This window comes from Heteronotia binoei, chromosome 4 (genome assembly GCF_032191835.1).
Source record: "Heteronotia binoei isolate CCM8104 ecotype False Entrance Well chromosome 4, APGP_CSIRO_Hbin_v1, whole genome shotgun sequence".
Lineage (NCBI taxonomy): Eukaryota > Metazoa > Chordata > Lepidosauria > Squamata > Gekkonidae > Heteronotia > Heteronotia binoei.
Window position 1 is genome coordinate 79,858,613 of NC_083226.1, and position 12,600 is coordinate 79,871,212.

A 12,600-nucleotide genomic window follows, 5' to 3' on the forward strand; every position below is an offset into this window, starting at 1 on the left:
AGGAAAAGACCAGGGAAAAAGAAAATTCTAAGGGAAATTTCAATATTGCAAACTCAACTAAGACATTTATTAAACAAAGAAGTAGAATGGAATTTGAAAAGGCTCCAGCAAAAATCGTTTGAAGGAGCAAATAAGACAGGGAAATACTTGGCGTGGCAGCTGAAAAAAAAGAGGGAAAATAAAATAATTAATAGAATTGTGATAGATGAAAGAGACGTAGTTACTCAAGAGGGAATAAAAAGAGAATTTTTTAAGTATTATGCCAAGCTGTTTAAAGGTGCTGAAGTAAAGAGAAAAAAGATAGATGAATATCTACAGAAAATAAAAATTGAGCCATTAACTGAGAATATGAGAAAAATTTTGAATGACCCAATTGAAAAAATAGAAATTGAGGCAGCAATCAACGTGATGAAAAATGATAAAGCTCCCGGGCCAGACGGTTATACAGCCAAGTATTTTAAAATGTTTAAAGATGAATTAATACCAAAATTACAGAAGCTGATGAATGCAATAAGAGTCAAAGGGAAGGTACCAAATACATGGAAAGAAGCTGTTATTTCTTTGATACCTAAAGAAGAAAGAGATGTTACAAATGTGAAAAATTACAGACCAATTTCACTTTTGAACAATGATTATAAAATATTTACAAGAATTCTGGCAGAACGTCTTAAGCAATATTTGATAAATTTTATAAAAGAGGACCAAGCCGGTTTTCTTCCCAAAAGACAAATAAGAGACAATATTAGAACTGTTGTAAATATTGTAGAATATTATGAAAGACATCCAGAAAAGGAAGTAGCGCTATTCTTTGCGGATGCAGAAAAAGCATTTGACAATTTAAATTGGGACTTTATGTTTGCAGTGATGGAAAAAATGGAGCTTGGAGAAAGTTTTATAAGAATGATAAAGGCAATATATTCTGAACAAAGTGCAAGGCTGTGCATCAACGCAGATCTTACAGATGAAATGAAAATTAGTAAAGGTACCAGACAAGGCTGCCCGCTTTCGCCATTGCTGTTTATAATGACTCTTGAAATTTTACTAATGCAGATTCAAGAAGAAAAAGATTTAGAAGGACTACAAATAAAAGGATTTACCTATAAATACAGAGCATTTGCAGATGATATAATGTTTATAAATGAAAATCCTTTACAAGTTACACCTTTGTTGTTAATGAGAATACAAGAGTTTGGGGAGTTGGCGGGACTTTATATAAACAAAGAAAAATCAAAAATCTTATGTAAGAATATGCAGAAAAATAGACAACAAGAACTACAAAGACTAACGGGTTGTGAAGTTACCTCTAAGGTAAAATACCTAGGGGTAGAGATAACAATGAAAAATATTGATTTGTTTAAGAACAATTATGAAAAGCTATGGCGTAAAATAGAAGAGGATATGCTAAAGTGGAACAAGCTCAATTTGTCACTGTTGGGTAGAATAGCTGCAGTAAAAATGAATATTTTACCAAGGATTATGTATCTGTTTCAAACCATCCCCATTGTGAAAGATGCTAAGCAATTTGATAAATGGCGAAGAAAAATTTCGGAATTCGTGTGGGCCGGGAGGAAACCTAGAATTAAAATGAAAGTCCTGATAGATGCGAAAGAGAGAGGTGGATTCCAATTACCAGATTTGAAACTGTATCATGAAGCAATTTGTTTAGTATGGTTAAAAGAATGGATAACGTTATTAAATAAAAAACTTCTAATGTTAGAAGGCCATGGAAAAAAATTCGGCTGGCATGCATATTTGTACTATGAAAAAAAGAAGATGGACGGTCTTTTCTCTCACCATTATATAAGGAGTAGCTTATTAAATGTGTGGATAAAGTACAAGAAATATGGTGATGAGAGGAGACCTTTATGGATAGTGCCGGCTGAAGTGATAAAGTTAACGGCCAAAACAGTCAAGGAAAAACAACTATCATACAACCAGTTACTAAAAATACAAAGCGGGAAAATAGAATTGAAAACTGCAGAAGAACTAAACTATAAATATGATTGGTTTCAAATGCAACAAATAAAAAGTTTGATGGAGAATGATATCAAAGCTGAAGGAATAAGGAAAGAACAAACAGAAATGGAAAGAGTTCTGCTTGGAGATAATGAGAAATTAATTTCAAAAGTGTACAAATTACTTTTACAATGGGCTACAGAAGATGAAGTAGTGAAATCTCAAATGATAAAATGGGCAATTAATGTAAATAAAGAAATAAAGATGGAATCTTGGGAATATCTGTGGAAAAATTCCATGAAACTCGCAACATGTCATAGTATTAAAGAGAACTGTTTTAAGATGATGTATAGATGGTATATGACTCCAAAAAAATTAGCAAAGATGAACAATAAGATGCCAGATAGGTGCTGGAAATGTAAAAAGCATGAAGGTTCTTTCTACCATATGTGGTGGACTTGTGAAAGAGCTAAAATGTTTTGGCAAATGATTCAACAAGAGATATCTAAGATCCTGGGATATGAATTCAATAAAGAGGCAGAGACTTTTCTGCTGGGATTACAAATGGAAAATTTTCCAAAAGAAGATAGAACATTAATATGGTACTTGCTCTCAGCTGCTAGGACATTGTATGCGCAGTTGTGGAAGCAAGAAAAAATACCAGAAAAATGGGACTGGATTATGAAAGTTATGTCATGGAGTGAAATGGACAAATTAACAAGAAAATTAAGAGACTGTGATTTAGAACTTTTTAACCAAGAGTGGAAGAAATTCAGAAGATATGTAGAGAAAGAGTGGAAAATAAAAGGACATTGGACAATTTTTGAGGATTAAGATTTTTAAGATAACAATATAACTCTTGAAAGGGGTTCTTCTTCCCTATGTTTCTTTTTTGTTTCGTTTTTTTTCTTGATAGTTAAGGGTACCTTTAATATCTGTTTTTTTAAAGAAAATAACACTGGCGGGGGTCAAGTAATTGGGGGAGGGGTGGGAGAAAGTAAGATGTGGGGTAGAATGATGGTCTTTTTCTTAATATATATTAAGCTTTTTATAAGTTGTAGTTATAGTTCTACTACCATATGTTACTAATAAAATTGTTTATTCAAAAAAAAGAAGCATTGCGGATGATACATAAAAAGAGGGGAAAGGAGAGAAAAGGGAACTTTAGAGAGTGGGAGAAAAAGAAACAGAAGCCAGTACAAATATATGTTATAATTCCACCTTCCAATATATTACTCAAATCTTCCTACCTACAAGTATAAAAATCTCCTTAAGTATTACATCCTTTATTCTCTCACTAGTGTAAAAGAAAAAAAATTCTTATAATAAACTAGTAAAGCAATATAAGACCAAACAATTCTTCTTAAACACAAATTAAATATAACCAGTTCATAAGAAAAAAAATTCTTATAAGACTGTCTCAATGTCAAATTTTCTGATTTAACTTAAACCTATAATAGTTTATTGATTCAGCAAAATCCTGATTAAAAGGAACACATAAAATTATTTCTTTGTTCATAGCAAATTACATAAGATACATCAAATACAACTTTCTATCTCCATCTAAACCATTTATCCTGCTAACATATTAATAGCAAATCTGCCATATTATCAAAACTATCAAATTCTGCAGCCTTTATACTGTCTGACTTTTCACCCTGAATCCTATACTCACATCATTAGAAGCAGTCTCCCTAAATATGCAAACTGTGAGTAGATCTACTATCTAGAAAGTTATGCTAATAAACCTCATTAACATCATTTCTTCAAGATCTCTCTTAATCTTTTAAATTTTAACAACTGTTCATTAATATTAGTTACATGTTTGCTTATTCAGCAGGAAGAAAGGAGAAAAAGGAAAAAAAAACAAAAGAGAAAAGAGAAAACCAAAATCATTCTTCCCAAAAACTTTACAAAAAAACTTTTAAGTTCCTTTGCTTTCTACACCCAAATTGTATCCGAGGCAGTCCCTTTGTTCACAGCTTATCTTTTGAGTAACACCTTTCACTTCTTAGTCAGAATTCTTTATTCAGACATTTACTAAAGCAGAAGCAGAAAAACCAAAGACCTTTTTACAGATAGTTTTCCAAATCTAGATGCATTGCTTGAAGTGCAGCTTTACTCTTCTCAGCATGTCCTGCCCCATCAACCACAAGAAGAATTCGTTGCCATTTTCTCTTCTCCACTTGAGTGGTTTTAAAAGTGTGTCATAAGAGACCATCTTCTTTCGCCTTTGTTTGTTTCGCATAACAATTTCCCCTTCTGCTTTCACTGCCATCGATTCGTTCTCCTTAATACTGAACCCCTGTAGATTAGCTATTTCATTCACTCAAATCATTAGCAATGATAATAAAGTAATCTCTAAGAAGCTGCGTAAGTGAAATCAAATCTTCCTTTAAAGATCTGAGATTTGAGCAAATATCTTTTTCATGTGCCATTTCATTAGAAAGTGCCCTACTCAGCTTATACATTCAAAAGTCAGTCTCTCAAGTCAGATTGTATTTTCACTTCCCTCCTGTTGAAGGTATTCTTTCACTTAGAGTCAGATAAAAGAGACAGAGTTCTTTTTCTTTTTTTCTTTTTGTATATCTCCTTTGTGTTCAAATCATATTGCAAATTCTTGATAATCTCTGTAATATATATCCAATTAAAGTCTGGGTCAATTTTAGTAGTTATATTCAGTCCAATTCAAAAGGTTAAGACTGCTCCTGTCGGTCCGAGGCCGCTTGGAATATTCCGTGAGCTAGTCTTTTGTAATGCAAAGTGACCCATCAGGGGGTAAATTTAGGAAAAAAACCCTACTTGTTAAGTAGAATCGCTTTAGAAGTGGAAAGATGTTGATTTGAAGATGTATTGGAAAAAAAGAAAGAATAAAAGTGATTGGGAGTTCTTCTTTTTCTGCTGATAAGCAGCTTTCATAGCCGCGGAGCCTCAGGACACATGACGACCATAGGGGGCAGTTGCCACCAACCCCCTCCCCTACTGTGGGGTTCCCATGCCGAGAGAAAGCCCTCCAGGCCTTCCCTGTGGGAGTCTCACATCCATGACACCCCTCCAATGACCAGACTCAGAGATGCCACAGAGAGAGCTCTGCAGGTAGCTCTAAAGCCAAGATGACGGATCCCGGAAGTTCCCTGGCTGGATTTAAACAGGCTGAGAAGAGCTGGAGGAGCACAGAGGGGTCCACAATATTGTTTTGGGGAATTATTCTGAAACAGGGTTAGTAGTAGCCCTGCTAATGTACACATGTAATGTAGCATCTATCATGTTTTATTGTTTTTATAATGTTGTATATTTTTATATTGCCATCAGCCTGTGAGCCGCCCTGAGCCTTCTATGGTGGGGAGGGTGGGATACAAATCTAATACAATAAAATATAAATAAATAAATGGAAACTGTAACATAGATACAAATTACAGTTACCATCTTCACCAGAGACATAGACTTCTCAATTTTACAGGGCAGGAGGAATGGGGCTGAACCTCATCCAGGCCCACCCTTAGTAATATGTTTCATTATTTGAATATGAAATAATTTATATTTCCAAAAATATGTGCCATCAACAATCATGTGGGGATCTCTCTCCCTCTCTATCTCTCACCTATCTATCATTGTATATTTATCATCTATCATCTTCTGAATCTCAGTCAAAAAGGACTGTGAGAGGAAAGATGACATGAATGCCTTCACCAAAACACAAGGCCCAGGAACTCATTTGCATATCAGCAGGAACTCATTTGCATATTAGATCACACCCCTAGTGCCAAGCCAGCCAGAACTGCATTCCTGCGCTGAGACAATTTGTATACAAAAGGAAATTCCTCCCTCTCTCTCTTTGGGGAGAACAGACTTCAAATCCCCCTCTCTCTTTGCCTGCTTTTGTTCACCTCCAACCCTGTCCAGTTTCTGTATTTCCTCCCCCACTCCCCAATTTTAGACCAATACCTACACCACTCACATACTGAATACTAATATGAATCTCCAAATGCATCTCAGACTCCACATTAAATCCACATGAAATATTGGCTTCTCAGATATCCTGACCTGAAATTATGGAGTATTTGTTTGTTTGAAGTAGAGTCTATGACAGCAGAATCGCTTCACTTTTTATATTTGGTTAACCAGCTTTTCCCACCCTTTCATATCCTGTGTCTCTCTCATGATCTAGGACCTACCTTTAATCCCTTGGTGGTGGCATGGGGCCCACTGAATAGCAAGCATATAACATCAAAGCTTCTTAACACCAGAGACATGACAGAAAGGGGCGGGGGGAGGTCCAGTGTTATAATTTCACTGGTGTCAAAGCTGAGGCTGTGGGAAATACATCAACAGTGCCAAGGGGAAGCAACACCATCAGTTATAACCTAATGAGAAATAAGCCAAGGGCCAGAGTCTTTGTTTTCTCACTCAGTGAGCCTGCGAAGAGAGTCAGGAGTGTGGGGCAGTTGCTCTCTGTGCATGCACACTAGCAGTAAGTCCTTCTAAGAAGTGGCAAAAAAGGGTGCACAGAAGATCATTGCCCACATTGGTCATGGTTTCTGTTTTTGCCACTACATTCTCTGTTCTTTTGCTCAATTCCTGAATCTCCAAGATTTACTTGGCAGGTTTCCCATGTTTACTTCCCCCAGTTGAACTAAATTAAATAGAAATGGGGCAGCCCAATCATAAATATTGTTTTGTTTAGACCCATGATGGACTTATTGAATTTACAGGATGGAAATTTAATAATGATTATTAGGGATGCCGTGGTTGGTTAGTAGATCAGACCAGGTGTCTCCAACATGGTGCACATGGGTGCCATATAGTGCCTGCCAAAACCACTCTAGGTACCTGTGTAAGCCAAAATGCCCTCAATAGAGGTTGGGGAATTGACAGGTGGGCAACTTTGACTCAAAAGGACCTAGAATCTGTGTATACAAGATTCCACTTCCAGAAATTATTGTTAACTTTTCCAAGGACACTAATTAAGTAAAACAATTATCAATTTATTACAGAAAAACATAGAACACACATACAAGGTAATGGATACATATAACACACATACAGACCTAATAAAAATAGAGAGAAATGCACAGAGGTAACACAGGGATACACAAACAGGGTGATAATTACCGATCGTAGTCTTCAAGGAAGGCTCCAATGGTGACAAACTAGGGTGATGGGGGAAGGGACCCTCATCAGGAATCGGGAATGTATTTAAATAGTAGGTATGGGATACTGCTTGATGCACACCTGGGGGAAGCTGGGTCAGAGGTTATAAGGACTACCTTGAGCCCTTAGGGGATGGGAGGTGCAGGGGCGGATGACAGGTGGTGACCTCAGAAAAAGGGGAGGTTCTGCAATGTCCATAAAGGATGGACTTTTGTGGTTTCCAATGGCCAGTTTATTGGGGGCACTTGGGGGTACCCATACCTGGTCAATGAGCATACCTGACCCTGGTTACCTGATTGGGCCTTCAGGTAACAATAGGAAAAGGGGTGACCATTAGGGAAAAGAATGAGTAAAATTATTGGGGTGGAAGGGATTAACAAGCTACCAAAACTTATCTAAAAGGTGACAATAGATGGCCAAATTGCTACCTAAGGTAACAACCAATCTATACAAAGAAGCTTGGCTCTAGATGAAGACGTTCTTCCTCTTCTTCACTCCTCTACTGGTACCATCCTTTGTCTTGGGTTCCGTTGGACAAAAGCTTAGGCAGTCTGACAGGATCCACACCTAAAATAAGCTTGATTATCTTATGCATAAGTGACAGCTGTTGAGTACGTGAGCTTCTCGCTTCGCTGTTATGGAGTCTGGCACTGCAGGAAGATAGTTACTGATGATGTTAGCCTACCAACATGGATTTCGTGGTCAAGGTTGGAAACCGTCTGCCCAGACAGTTCCTGGCTGCGCAACTTCTTCTGCTGCAACGGCCGAGATGGCGCACGCATGGAGCAGCTGGAAACCCATCTGTCCTGGTTAGCACTCTTCCAGAGATACTGAGTGCTGCTGCAATGTTGTGGCTGTTAGTACTCACATAAGTCCCTTACATTCTGGTAGACAAAACCCATGTTTTCCTGGCAGATATGTGTGAGTTGAATCTCCAGATACCTTGGCAACCAAACGGGTGACTATGATGTTCTGAAATTAGGGGTCTTTTCCTCACATCTGCCATGTGTTTTTAGAAAGTGGCAGGGCCAGGTGAAACTTTTGCTGAGCTGAATTCTGACTGGTCATTGGAAATTTGATTGAGTGTGCTTGCTTCAGTAGCAGCTGAAGATCTTCATTGAATGACTGAAAGAAAGTTGTATATATTTAAGAAATATTTAAAGACAAAAGGTATTTTAAAACAAAAGGTATTCCTGTTAAGTAGAACTTTTGCCTGATATGTTGAAGAATTATTAGTATGAATAATTATATTCCCTGACTTTTTATGGTTGCCAACTTCATATGTTCAAGCCTTGGCAGGCAGAAATACAGAAACAGTATTTAAGATTGGAATGACAGAAGCTGACCTGGCAGCAGTCACAACTTAGCTGACAATCCTGTTCAAGAAGAATTCACAATGTATCAAATCATTGGTTTTTTGAACATCAAACTATCATTTTTTGACAGTAGTGAATTCCAGTTATACTGTTTGATGAAAGAGTTAGATTTGAGTTCAGTAGAACCATAAAGACCAATAGGATTTTCATGGTATAAGCTTTCAAAAATCAAACCTCCTTTTATCAATCTGGCAAAGGGAGCTGTGATTCTTAAAAGCTTATACCATGAAAATGTTATTGGTCTTTAAGAACATAAGAATATAATCCATGTTGGATTAGGCCAATGGCCCATGGCCCATCCAGTCCAACATTCTGTGTCACATAGTGGTAAAAAAAACCCCAAGTGCCATCTAGAGGTCCACCAGTGGGACTAGATGCCCTTCCACTGTGCCACTCCCAAGCACTAGAATACAGAGCATCACTGCCCCAGACACAGAGTTCCAACGATAAACTGTGGCTAATAGCCACTGATGGACCTCTGCTCCATATGCTTATCCATTCCCCTCTTGAAGCTGTCTATGCTTGTAGCCACCACTACCTCCTGTGGCAGTGAATTCCACATGTTAATCACTCTTTGGGTGAAGAAGTACTTCCTTTTATCCGTTCTAACCTGCCTGCTCAGCAATTTCATCAAATGCCCACGAGTTCTTGTATTGTGAGTACTTCTTTCTCTACCTTCTCTATCCCATGCACAATCTTGTAAACCTCTATCATGTCACCACACAGTCAACATTTCTCCAAGCTAAAGACCCCCAAGCGCTTTAACCTTTTTTCATAGGGAAAGTGTTCCAACCCTTTAATCATTCCAGTTGCCCTTTTCTGCACTTTTTCCAATGCTATAATATCTTTTCTGAGGTGTGGTGACCAGACTTGTACACACTATTCCAAATGAGACCGCAACATCGATTTATACAGGGGCATTATGATACTGGCTGATTTGTTTTCAATTCCCTTCTTAATAATTTCCAGCATGGCGTTATCCTTTTTTATTGCAATCGCACACTGTTTTGACATTTCAATTAGTTATCTATCACGACCCCAAGATCTCTCTCTTGGTCAGTCTCTGTCAGTTCACACCCCATCAACTTCTATCAATAGCTAGGATTTTTGGCCCCAATGTGCATTACTTTGCACTTGACTACATTGAACCTCATCTGCCATGTTGACACCCAGTCACCCAGCCTCGACAGATCCCTTTGGAGTGCCTCCCAATCCTCTCTGGTTCTTACCACCCTGAACAATTTAGTGTCATCCACACACTTAGCCACTTCACTACTTATTCCCAACTCCAAATCATTAATGAACAAGTTAAAGAGCATGGGGTCCAGTACTGAGCCCTGCGGCACCCCACTGCTTACCGTCTTTCACTGCAAAGATTGCCCGTTTATACTCACTCTCTGTTTCCATCAATTAGCCAGTTTTTGATCCACAAGAGAACTTGTCCTTTTACTCCAGGACTCTCAAGCTTACTAAGGAGCCTTTGATGAGGAAGTTTATCAAAAGCTTTCTGGAAGTCAAGGTAAACAACATCTATTGGGTTCCCTTTGTCCACATGTTTGTTCACCCCCTCAAAGAACTCTAACAGGTTAGTGAGACAAAATCTTCCTTTACAGAACCCATGCTGAGTCTTTCTCAATAACTTGTGTTCATCAATGTGCCTACTCATTCTCTCTTTGATAATGGTTTCTACCAACTTTCCTGGTATTGAAGTCAGACTAACTGACCTGTAATTTCCCAGATCTCTTCTGAAACTTTTTTTTAAAGATGGGGGTGACATTTGCTATCTTCCAGTCCTCAGTAATGGAGGCAGATTTCAATGAAAGAGTACATATTTTTGTCAGGTGATCCAGAAGTTCACTTTTGTGTTCTTTCAGAACTCTTGGATGTATGCCATCTGGGCCTGGTGACTTATTAGCTTTTAATTTGTCTATCAGTTGTAGGACCTCCTCTCATCACCTCAATTTGACTCAGGTCCTTTAACACCCTTTCCAAAATTTGTGGTTCTGGAGTGGACAAACACGTCTCATCTTCCACAGTGATGATGGAGGCAAAAAATGCATTCAGCTTCTCAGCCATTTCCCTATCCTTCTTCAGTAAACCTTTTACCCCTTGGTCATCCAAGGGCCCCACTGCCTCCCTGGCTGGTTTCCTGCTTCTAATATGTTTGAAGAAATTTTTATTGTTGGTCTTTATGTTTTTTTCAATATGCTCCTCATAGTCCCTTTTTGCGTGCCTGATCACAGACCTGCATTTGATTTGCCACAGCCTGTGTTCCCTTTTATTACCCTCACTTGGACTAGATTTCCATTGCTTAAAGGAATCCTTCTTACCTTTTACAGCTTCCATTACTTTGTTTGTTAACTATGCAGGCTTTTTAAAATACCTATTTGTGCTTTTCCTAACTTGGGGTACATATTTTATCTAAGCTTCTAGGATTTTAGTTTTAAATAGCCTCCAAGCTTCCCCAAGGGTTTTGACACTATTTACCTTTCCTTTCAGTTTCCACTTCACAAGCCTCCTCATCTCAGAGAATTTACCCCTTTTAAAGTTAAAAGTGGTTGTGCTGGTCTTTTAGGGCAGCTCCCTATTTATGCAAATAGTAAAATCAATAACATTATGGTCACTGCCCCCAAGTGGTGCAATCACTTTTACATCTCTCACCAGGTCTTGGGCAATATTTAGGACCAAATCCAGGATCTGCTGGATCTAGGTTCTACTGGACTCAAAGCTAGCTGTTCTGCTGCAGACCAACACAGCTACTCATCTGAAACTGTTTTGTAGAATGGAAAGTACTGAGATGGGGTAGGCCATTTCATCACACTGCACATACAGTTTCTAAAAAGAAGTCAACAATCCGCTTGGTGCGTACTAAAGGAGGAAGTTGTTAAAGCACTTGAATACAGCTATGCATCACAACACAGAGGAGTATCATCACAAATTCAAGGCACAAAAAGAGATACTCCAGTGGGTGTGGTCTTCCTCAGGGGCACTGTATATATCTGTAAGCACAAAAAAAAAAACAATAGGAGAATGTTATCTGGGGGAAAATAACACCACGGAAAAAGAAATAATGAGATACAAAATAAATGCAACTATTAGCATGGTTCAGGTGGGTAGTCATGTTGGTCTGAAGCAACAGAACAAAATTTGAGTCCAGTGGCACCTTTGAGATCAACAAAGTTTAATTTTGAGTATAAGCTTTCATGTGCATGCACACTTCTTCAGATACATTGAAACAGTTTTCCCTCAAGCCTTACAAATAGGTAGATAGAGAGAGAGAGTGGGGGTGGGGTTAATTGCCAGGAAGGGCTAATCTGGATGATACATATGGTTGAGATTGGATTAAAGCAGCTGATAAGACCTGTGAATGGCAGCAAATCAGCATTCAAATGCAAGAGTTAGCAAACAGATGTGAGAACTACGTATAAGTTTGAGTCTGGTGGCACCTCCAAGTTCAGTTCTGGGTATAAGTGTGAACTGAGACACTCAGCATGTGTAGATTAGGACCACCCCTGCCACTAGGCAAACTAGGCATTTGCCTAGGGCACCAGCCTTCTGGGGGGCACTAAATTGGGTATCCCCCATGTGATTCAGTGGATGTTATCAGTGGAGGGGGAGCACCAGAAGTTAACCTTGCCTAGGGTGCCAGACAGTCTAGGCTGGCCCTGGTATTGATGCACACTTCCTCAGATACATTGAAACAGCTTTGGGTAGAGGGAGGTTAGTTACCAGGAAGGGCTAATTAGAGTCAAGAAGTGTAGGTACAGCTTAGATTGGAATAACAAGATTACTTTGTCTGTGCCTCAGAGGCCACTTCATGAGCCATGGCAGTTTGTTTCAGTTCACCAACCATCTTCTTCTGTGCTGCTTCCAGTTTGGGGAATGATACAGTGGACAGGCTAATGCCCACTGATGGTCCCACTGAGCTGTGTGGCCCTGCAGTGATGGCTTGTAGGACAGCAGGGGCTGCTCAGCTTGACTTGCTGTAGAGCTGTTTTCACTAACTAGTCCACTCCTGTGTAGAAGCACATTTTCTTGGGTTGGTTTGATCAAGGAGGCAGTTCCTTGTTCTTCATGGCATGTGATGGTCCAATAATTATGCAAGATTTTCCCATGT